This window comes from Pelodiscus sinensis, chromosome 2 (assembly GCF_049634645.1).
Source record: "Pelodiscus sinensis isolate JC-2024 chromosome 2, ASM4963464v1, whole genome shotgun sequence".
NCBI classification, from domain to species: Eukaryota; Metazoa; Chordata; order Testudines; family Trionychidae; genus Pelodiscus; species Pelodiscus sinensis.
In genome coordinates this window covers 222,800,795-222,810,954 of record NC_134712.1, presented here as the reverse complement: position 1 = coordinate 222,810,954, position 10,160 = coordinate 222,800,795, and the positions used below count along the sequence as shown (strand labels likewise).

The window sequence follows — 10,160 nt, the reverse complement described above, 5'->3', positions numbered from 1 at the left end:
AATTGTATCTATTCCAGTCTAATTCTGTTCTTCTAGAAGGGAATGTATGCAGACCACATGCCCAATAGGGAGAGGTGGGTTTAGGATTGCCAACCCTCCAGGACTGGCCTGGAATCTCCAGGAATTAAAGATTAATTGTTAATTAAACATTGCCATATGATTTAAATCTCCAGGAATATGTCAACCAAAACTGGCAACCCTATCTAGATTAGTAATTTGAGGCACCCCTTCTGCCTGCAGTCCTGTCACCCTTCCTCCCCCTAGCACTCCTGCCAGGGAGTAGGGTCAGCGCATGGGGACGGACTCCCATCACTCCTGACAGTAGCATGAGGCAGAGGGAACATGTCCCTCTGTCCCCCCCTAACCCCGCCCCCCACCCCGCTGCTCAGCAGGAGTGCCAGGTGGGCAGAGTGGGGAGAGCATGGGGGTGCCTATATTTCTGGGGGCCTCCAATGTGCCATGGGCCCTGGGTTGGCCCACTAGCTAATCTGCTACTGCTAATAGAGAGCTATCTCTTTAAGAGCTCTAGCAAGGAGAAGGAGGAGAAGAATGAGTTGTGTCTGGGTTACTGTTGCTAGGTAGATATAAAATTAGCATGCCACACCCAGACATTTCTGGACTTGGGTGTGGTGGTCTGGGCATGCTCACTAGGTTCCCCACAGCTGGACTCAGAATCCACTGAGGGTAAGTAGTCAGGGCAGCAGCTTGACAAAAGGGTTTGTGGGATGTATGTGTGGGCTGGCAGGCCTGCTGACATGGGTGGGCAAAGTGGCCAGCTGCCCCAGGAACCAGTGATTGGAAAGGGTCTGGGGCTTCCAACCATCACAGCTGCTGCCACAGTAGGGGCTGCTTTGGGGGGGGGGGGGCGCAATACAGTGTGCTCTAGGGGGGACTGAAGACTGGTTGTCCCAGTCCTGCCCCTTCCGCCTCAGACTCTGCCCCTTCCCGGAGAGTGGAGCCAGCCTTCACCCACCTCAGACTGGAGCTGTTAGTGGTTTCAGGAGACAGATGCTACCCACGTGAGTGTCAGTTAGGTCATTCTGCAATTGAATTAGGCACTTTCCTCCTCCTAGGGCCATCTGGTCTATTGGCTGACACAGGGCAGCCCCCCCCTGCCCTGCACTTTGGGAAACCTTGCAGGGCCCAGGATGGCCTGGAAGATTACTGGGAGGTGTGAACCCACCACCACACTCACCAGCAGAGGCAGGAACTATGGAAAGTGGAGCGATTCAGACCCAACCTGCTCTACTCAACCCTGCCCACTCCCAGCTGAGTTGCTCTGCTCCCCCAAATGACGTGGCTGAGAGCTGGCCTCAGGGGGGACAGAGCTGGCTGCAGCTGGGTCACTCTGCTTCCGGCCACAGCGGAGAGTTGGCGGAGGACTGGTGCTGACACCCCCTCTCTGCCCCAGATTCCCCATAGGTTGCATTGGTTGAGAGGTTGTGGTACATTGGGGGCAAGAGGAAGGGGGGCAGAGATTGGGTTTTGGGAAGGGCTGGAGTGGAGCAGGGGCTGGAAGAAGTTGGTTGGGGCTCGGGGTAGGAGGGAGGTGTCCTGGGCCTCACATCACTGTGAAGGAGGCAGAACCATCCCTAATCTGCCTGGATCTAGCAAGGATCCTCTGAGAGCACAGGAGAGAGTCTCCTTACTGACATTTCAGGTGCCCAGAGCTGGACCCAACACAGCTTGCAGCAGCTCAGAGCGACCATTGCAGGGAAAGCCCTGCTCAGCCCTGAGCTGAAGCATGCACAGTTCAGCCAGAATCTTGGGAGGTATTTAGCTGCTAAAATCTTAGTATCTACTGAGCATATGCAAATTGCTTTGAATCTTAAGATACAGAGACGAGCAGTGGGGTGATGTGCCCATGGTGAGCTGTGTGGCTAAACAGATGATTAGGCACAGTAGGCAGGCCCGCTGATGAAGGACAACAGGGGTAATTGCACAGGAGTCTGGCATTTCCAAGGGAGCTAGCACTACAACATGGGGTAGTGGTGGCTGAGCCCCAAACCCCTTTGAATTTCCACAGGAATGCTGCTCTGCTACTCTGTGCAGCTCTGAGGGTTGAGGCAAAGGGCACAGTGCCATCCTCGCAGCAATGCTAAGGATTGACTATCCTCAGCCCTGCTCCTTCCACTCGAGGCTCTGCCCCTTCTGGGGATGCAGAGCCAGCCCCCTATACCTTACCCCTGGTCCTGCAGTGCCTGTTAGCTCACATGAAAGTAGATGCATGCTTGAGGTGCCTAAAAGTTACAGTTGGATTAAAAAATGAATACTGTATTTACATTATTATTTATATTTCTTTTTGTTTGTTTTTGTGTGTGGAAAACACACAGGCCAATTGTAGGCAGGAGGTGGTGGAGATGCTGTGCCTAGGGGTACATGAGGTGAATAATCCAGCCCTGTGTGTAACTTTGTTTTATATTTGTGTGTAATATATCATATGACTTTTGAGTCAGGTGGAATTTGCTGTTTTTCTGCTAATTTTCTAATTTAGTGCCATGGGTGATGTTTGGTGACTTGTCAGGTTGCTTAGAGGCAGGAGTGGGAGAATTGGGGGAGGGGGGTTACATTTTTTAATTCAAAACAAATAATTAAATCATAGAAGATTAGGGATGGAAAAGATCTCAGGAGGTCATCTAGTCCAACCCTCTGTTCAAAGCAGGAACAACTCCAACTAAATCAAATCAAGACAACAAATAATAATGAGTAGAGATGGGTCCTAACCAAAACTGTAACACCCTTGAAATTAGGTGAAGACCAGTTTTGGATCTGAGTCCAGATTCAGAGCTGGCCTTAGAAGTTTTGGGAAGCTTGTGAAACTCTCATTTTGTAACCTCCCACTACCCTTCATGACTTTCCCTGGTCCACTATTCTGTGCAGCACTGGCCTGGAGACCCTAGGGAGGGCTAGTGAAGTGGCACACTGGGGTACTCCCAAAATTTAAGTCACTAATGTTATATTGTTTTGTGTTTTCTTTTTTCAGTCCGTTACTCAGAAGAATACTACTTGACTCCCTGTAAACAGGTGGATTTTTTATTGCGTCTTTGGCATCAAACCTAATAAGAGAAGTTGTTTTTACATCTCTCTGTGGAACAATATATAGGCATTGCCAAAAGCTATCCACAATCACTACAAACATGGGAGTGGGAACCATATATAAACATTTAAGATTAACCTTTTTATCCTGCAACGGTTTATAAGACCAAAAATGAACTTGACTCAGTGCATTTCCTATGGGGATAAAGTGACATGCAGGGGTTATTACCCCGAGGCAAAACCATGGGCCATCATCTCACCCAACCAGTAATTAACCTGAAGACATGCCTTGAGCTCCCATCATTATCCCTTAAAAAGAGCCTTTAGAATTCAGAATTAGTTTGGCATGGGACTTACCACCACCTGAGCTTCATTCATTGTAACTAACTTGTCTTTGCTTTTCAGGTTGGATGCAGTTAAGTACTGTAACTGTATGTAACAATTGGATGAATTACCTTGAGATTAAATGACTGAACTGGAAAAACTGTATACTCCTGGTTTTAAGGTGAGGCATCTTCCAATGTTATAATAGTAGTGGGACACAACTACTGCAGCATAGGGGCAATCAAATTATTGCATTATTTATTGTATGTTAAATGTTTTCATGTGCAAGTGAATACACTTAACCTTTTCAGTTGCCTTATATAAAATTGCTGGTGTTTTGTTCATTTAATTTACAACCAATAGTGCCTATAAAGGGTTAGGTGCTGTTAGAGATGTTAGCGACTAGTCGACTATCAATAAGCATAAGCTTAAAGGCAGCAGGGAGGATGGGGAGGCTGCTGCAAAGGACAGGGGCTTCTGGACTCAGCACAAGCTGGGACTGAGCAGTCCTGGCTCACTCTGGTCCTGGATGATGTGCCTCTGTGTTTTAAATTTTAGTGAGAGCCTGGCAGTGTTGAAGAGCAGCCCTCTTATCAACTAATTGTGTAGTCAATACAAATTGTATCGACTGCATGATTAGCCAGATAACCACAATTTAACATCTTTGGGTGCTGTGCAAACATAAAGGAAGTCAGGGTCCCTGCCCTGAAGAGCTCCCAATTTAGTATGTTACCTACCTCTGTATTAATGGAATTTTCCTATACAAAATATAGGTGAGTACAGAGAACACTGCGATTTCAACAGTTTTCTAACAGTAACAGTTTTCTAAAGCAAAATTGGGAAGTTTAAGCACAATTGCTGTACACCTCCTGCCCCCAAAACGAGTTATATTTGCATTTTGCATCAATATCTTTTTAAGATCAATTAATAATAATTTAAGGTATTAAGGGACAAAATTTTAACTTTTATGTGTAGACTACTTCTGCTAATAAGTGTCCTATATCCTTTCCAAGGCATGTTGTTGAGAGGAATGGAAATCAGACTCCCTCTTTTCTGGACATATTACTTGTAGCTTTAAATTTTACACCAAATCCTGCTCCCATTAAATTCAATAGCAAAACTGCAGTTACCCTCAGTGGAAGCAGAATTGGAACTCTTACATCTTCCCCAGCCAACCGTGTGGAATATTTGAACCAGAACAAGAAAACATGGTAGAGTGGTTTGTGAGTCTGCATAAAGAGCGTAGGAAGATGGTATCAGTCTTTGGTATATGAACGTGTGTGTGCACACCCACAGAGCATTCCACTTGTGTCAGTACATTCTATAAGTGTGTATACAAAAATGTTAATAAAATTGTATAATCTGTTGGTACTCTGCCAACAATAATGGGTAGGAGATAGCACGTGAATGATCAGGAAACAATTTGGAAATTAATATCAGTTTCTAGATGAACTTTCTTCATAACATCAAAGGTACTTGAGGTGACTGAGGAGTGGGAGACCAAATCCTTAGTCACATGATACACAGGAAATCAGTGTGATTACCAAGGAGTAAGGCAACCAGGATTTTATCCTAACTCCATAAACAAAGGCTTTTGGGTTATCTGAGTTCTCTGAAGTGCCTAACATGTTTTAACTGCTGAAAATGACTACTTTCTCCCACAGCTTAGTATTTTGAAAGGAATCAAACAATTTCTTCCTTACTTCCTAAAGAGTCTCTCTAGACCAAGAACAAACGCGCACAATTATAGTTCAAAGAATGTTTGTGAAAAGTTGTAACCATCTAAAAATAGAGACTGATAATACTAGGACAGGTTAAACTTGTGTAAGCTCATGATACCATCTACATGTTTAGTTAGTCTATAAAATGCTACCAGACCATTTGCTGTCTAGTCTGTCACCCTTGGGACCTGACTGGTGCCAAACCAGAGAATTTGCCAGACCAGGAAGGTCAATGTTGTGTAGCAGCATTAGAACACTTGTACTGCTTACTAAGCTCTTATAAGACATCTAGACTGCCCACCGCTTTTGAAAGAAAATATGCAAATTTGGTGTGAATTTGCATATCTTCTTCTGATCCCATTTTCAGAAGAGTTTTTTTTTAAAGCAGTCTAAATGCTGTTCTTTTGGGGGGGGAGGGGGGAAACCCTTTTTCAAAAGAACCCTGTACACCTAATTTTTTTTTAGGAAGAAAGGTACTTTCAAAAGTTTTTTTTTTCCTCCCCCCCCCCAAAAAAAAAACTCTTCCAAAAACAGGATAGTGCCCAATTTGCATATCTTCTTTCGAAAGACGCAGGCAGTCTAGATGCCCTTAATGGCAAAGTAGAGCTAAATAAGAACACAGAGCACCAGGACTGGTGGCTGTAAACAAACTTTATGGGACTGCAGGAAACTTGGTCATACCTATGATAAGTGGACACCCAGCTAACTAAAATCATGTTGGACCATGGATGTTGCTGGATCAGAGTGCCAGACTAGAGGTTCAACTAGTATCAGTTTTCCCATGATAGGATTGCTAGTGAAGCACTGTTCTTTTCCCAGCTGATATGTGTTTATTTTGTATAATACAAAGGACCCAAAAGACAACTTCTCTTGTGTTTCAATAGCATACTTGTTGTTTCATGCACTTTATTTCAATCTGCTGGCATTTCTAATGGGAAGTGATTCAAGGCTAACATGAAAAAAGCACTCTCATAATACAGGTAATTGTGTCTGTATTGCTGGTAAACACTAAGAAATGTGAATTTGCTGTATCTGTAGTTAAGTTGCTCTTCTGTAAGTGTTCAGAGCAATCTGCTTCAGGAAACATTTTACTTTACTGTCACCTGCCTTTTCTTATTGGCCTCTCCCCTCACATTGTGAGCCTGTTTACACTGCAATTTAAAACTGAGGCACGAAAACAATTACAATGCAGTTGACCCTGGTGCCATTACAGCACAGTACCCATTTCTACTGTAGATAGCATATAGCAAGGTCTTATCCAGTTCAGCCAAAGACCTTGCTGTTATGGCCTTGTTTTCCCCTTTTTGGTCTTCCCAAGAACTGTACCCAGGCAAGTCAAATAAATCAGACTGAAGATCTGTTACTAAAACAGAGTAGTTCAAATGTCAACATAAACAAAAACAAATCTGTCCTCCACTCTATGATTTCTTCAGCCCCTTGCAGAGTTAAATTGTTCTTTCCAAATCCGAGTCCTGTTGGCTGGCATTTTCTCAAATCTCCTCCCTTTTAAGATTTCCTCTCCCACTCCTCATGGCAGGTTATTCCAACTATGCCTTTTCATCTGTCTGGTATGGAGAGTTTTCCTGTCTCCTTGCTGACCCTTAGATCCCCTCTGGATTTCTGGCAGGAGCCTCTCTACCACTCTCAGCTTCCCAGATCCATCTGAGCAGGGTTGTGCTGCCATTCCCACTTCAGGCTTTTCTGGAGAGAACTTTTCTGGGCCTCCTCTCCAATGCAGTAGCAAATCCAGGCCCACTGTATCTGACCTGACCAGCAACACAAATACAAATCCATCTCTGAGGATTAGATGACAAGACACAAAAGGCAGTATCGCAGTGTGTATGGCCCTTCACCATAATTTGGCTAAAGCCCTAGACCTGTTTATGATTGGGTCTGAAAATTCTAATTGTACTTTAAATGGGCCCAAGAAGAGCACATGTGGAATTTATTTAAAGGTGCCTGCAAAGAAAAAATAATACCCTGCCCCTTGTTTGCTCAGGATGGTTGAAGGTGCCATTAAAGTTACTTGAGGAATATTTTTTTCTTCTCTGCTTTCCATTTATATTAGAAACTGGTTTGTCTTTACATATCTGCTTCAAGTATATTACATACTTAGCTCCAATTAGGGATATTCAGAAACATGAAATTAATTGTGTACACAACAAAAATCTTGTCAACTACATGATTAATTGATAAGGGATAGCACTCAGTCCCAGCTCATGCTGGGTTGGCAACTACTCCCACTGAGGCTCTGCATAAAGTGGACAGGCAACCCAGCTCTGTCCCACCTCATGCTGGGTCCTGGGAGCTACCCCTGGCTCCTAACTTACTTTTCATGCAGAGTCATAGTGGGGGTAGCTCCTGGACTCAGCATGAGTCAGGACTGAGCCAGGCTGCCTGTCCGCCTGGCTCCTAAACTACTTTCTATGCAGAACTGCAGTGGGGGTAGCTCCCATGACCTGGCATGAGCTGGCAATGAGCTGGGCTGCCTGGCTCCTAAATTGCGGTTTATGCAGAGCCTCAGAAGGGGTAGCTCCAGGACTCAGTGCTAGTCAAGACTGAGTCAGGTTGCCTGGCCACCCAGCTCCTAAAATACATTTTCTGTAGAGCTGCAGTGGAGTAGTTCTGGGGACCCAGCCAAGACTGAGCCATGCTGCTGGTCAGCCCTCTAAAAATGTACTGGTGTGTGGGGGGAACGTGTGTAGTCAATAGCATTAACCACTAAGCTTTTGCTTATTGGTTAGTCATTTAATCGTCTACACTATTACACTGCTAACTCCAGTGCTTAATAAATACTTGGAAGAAAGGAAGTTTCAGAGAGTCAACACCCTGAACCTCTAAATGCTGGGGTGAGAACATTTCTAATCACCATCACAGATTGTGCTGAAGTTCATGCTGGAAATCTCGGGAGACCAGAACTGCCATTAATCCATATTTGTTTTTAAAAAATAAAATCAAGTAGATATTGTCTGTGAGTCTGTCAGATCTTTCAGTTTCTCTTTATAGCCCATAAAAAAGTATAAAGGGACTTAAACATTTTAAGTCATCATGCAGCTGTGGGATGATGGGAGCTTAATCTCAAAATGAGGCTTCTCTTGCTAGGAGCCTGAAAATGGTAAACTGACTCATGTAGAAGCCCCCTGTAAGAGCATGTGAACCAGCTTCCATCTTGGTTTAACACCACACAAAGAATGACAGCATTTTGAATAGAAACAGTAACATCCTACTGCTTAGAAGGACTCTGTCAGAATAATCACATTCCAAAATGTCTCCCATTGCTATTAGAACCTTAAACTTTTTCAGCTCGTTCAATCATAGTTGCATTTACTGCCCCAGTCACAATTGTCCCAGCACATGTGAGAGACACTGAATAATGTCTGCTCTTCCTAATATAGCTTGCCCTACTTCTGCTCCCTGCCTGGACATGCCTCTGTACAAAGTGTCAAGTTTTGCCTGTGTGCTCCCATCCCAAGTGCCACCACAATAGTTTGGAGGCCCATTCCTCTACAGATTATTTAACTGTAGGGGAAGGAAGCTTTCATAGGGCACATGTGGGGCTGGAAGAGGGCATGTCATGCTAAGGGAAGTGGTGGAATTAAAGACACTCAGGGTATGTACACTACAGCGTTAATTCGAGTTATCTTAATTCAAAATAGTTAATTCGAATTAAGCTAATTCGAATTAACACATCTACACACAAAATGCAGTTCAAATTAGCATTTTGCTAATTCGAAATAGTGCATCCACACTGACTGAACACAGAATCGGATTTAAGGCCAGCCAAAACCAGGTCAGGCAGTGCATCAGGTCAGGAGTGTCTGTGTGTGGCTACTGCCTGAGGCTATCTGATACCAGTGTTTAAAGGGACACCTCCCGAGCAGCCGGTTCTCAGGTGTCCCTGCTTGCTTGCCTGCCTCGATGAGGGACAGCAAAGCATTTTGTCTCTTCATGCACTGGTTGCCATCACTTGGGACACCACAGCACTCTGCAACACGGAGCCGGAGCTGCCTGTGGACACTCTGGTGCTTCTCATGGACGTGTTGCTGTGAGCCTGGCTGCACTTTCTGCAGGCTGCCATCCTGGAGATCCATCAGGGGGCTGTCAGTATCCAGGAGGCCCAGCAGGAGAGCTTCCACCCTGAGGAGTACTAAGAGCCTCCCTGGTGTGCCCCACTGGGGGCTTGTGCCTCATTCCTCCCTCTTCCACTTACCCCTCTCTAACCCCCCATCCTGATGTCAAATAACACATTTCTTGCCAAAAAAACCCCTCTCTTTATTGACCGAAACTGGGGTGGGAATGTGGGTGGGAGAGGGGAGGGGAAAACCTGGGAGGAGGGAGCTGGAACAGGGAGGCAAGAGTAGAAAGGGAGAGGAGAAGCTCAGGGTTGGGGGGTCTTGCTGGACCAACTTGATTTTCATGCAAACCTGCTCCTGGGTTCGCCTTTAGTGTGGCCTTTAGTGGCCAGGCTGGTAGCTTTCCTGCCATAGATGGCTGCATTCCTCTGTCTAGTGCGGAGATCATGGATGCTGGGTGCATCCCCCCAAACCTGAGTATGGTCCACCCCGATCTCCGCCCTGGACCAGGAAGGCGCCCACCTTCTCTGGGCCCTGGCAGCCTCCTGGGAGCTGGCAAATTGCTCCTGGGGCACAGTGGAGGTCTGGCTGCCAGTGGCTTGCTGGCTCATGTTTTGGGGCCACTGGGTCGGGGCAGTGACAGCTGGCTCTGGGCCGACAGGCTTGGAGCTGGCACAGGCACCGTGGCCAGAGTCTGCCCCTTTAAGGGCTTCAGGGTTGAAGGGAGGGAAAAGAGTTTTCCTGGTTTGGCCCAGAGTGGCCACGAGGGGAAACTGGGAAGGCTGGAGGCCCCCTATTTCAGACTAAGCATCTACACAGTGCTTATTCCGAATTAGCTAATTCCAGTTTGGCATTACTCCTCGTAGAATGAGGCTTAACTTACTCGAATTAAGTACCCCACTATTTCAAATTTAATTCAAAATAGCGGTTTGCCTGTGTAGATGCTAGGAAAGTTAATTCGAAATAACAATCTGTCATATAGCAGCTACTTCTGGCTGGTCTCAGA

General features: G+C 45.6%; 1 long non-coding RNA gene across 1 annotated transcript; it reads left to right on the top strand.

Moving 5' to 3' along the window:
• Window positions 1–560: 560 nt before the first annotated feature.
• Window positions 561–3,589, top strand: LOC112545182 (uncharacterized). Its single transcript, XR_003088622.2, has 3 exons — window positions 561–684; window positions 2,984–3,024; window positions 3,442–3,589. It is a non-coding gene; the product is annotated as an uncharacterized LOC112545182 (long non-coding RNA).
• The last annotated feature ends 6,571 nt before the right edge of the window (window positions 3,590–10,160 follow it).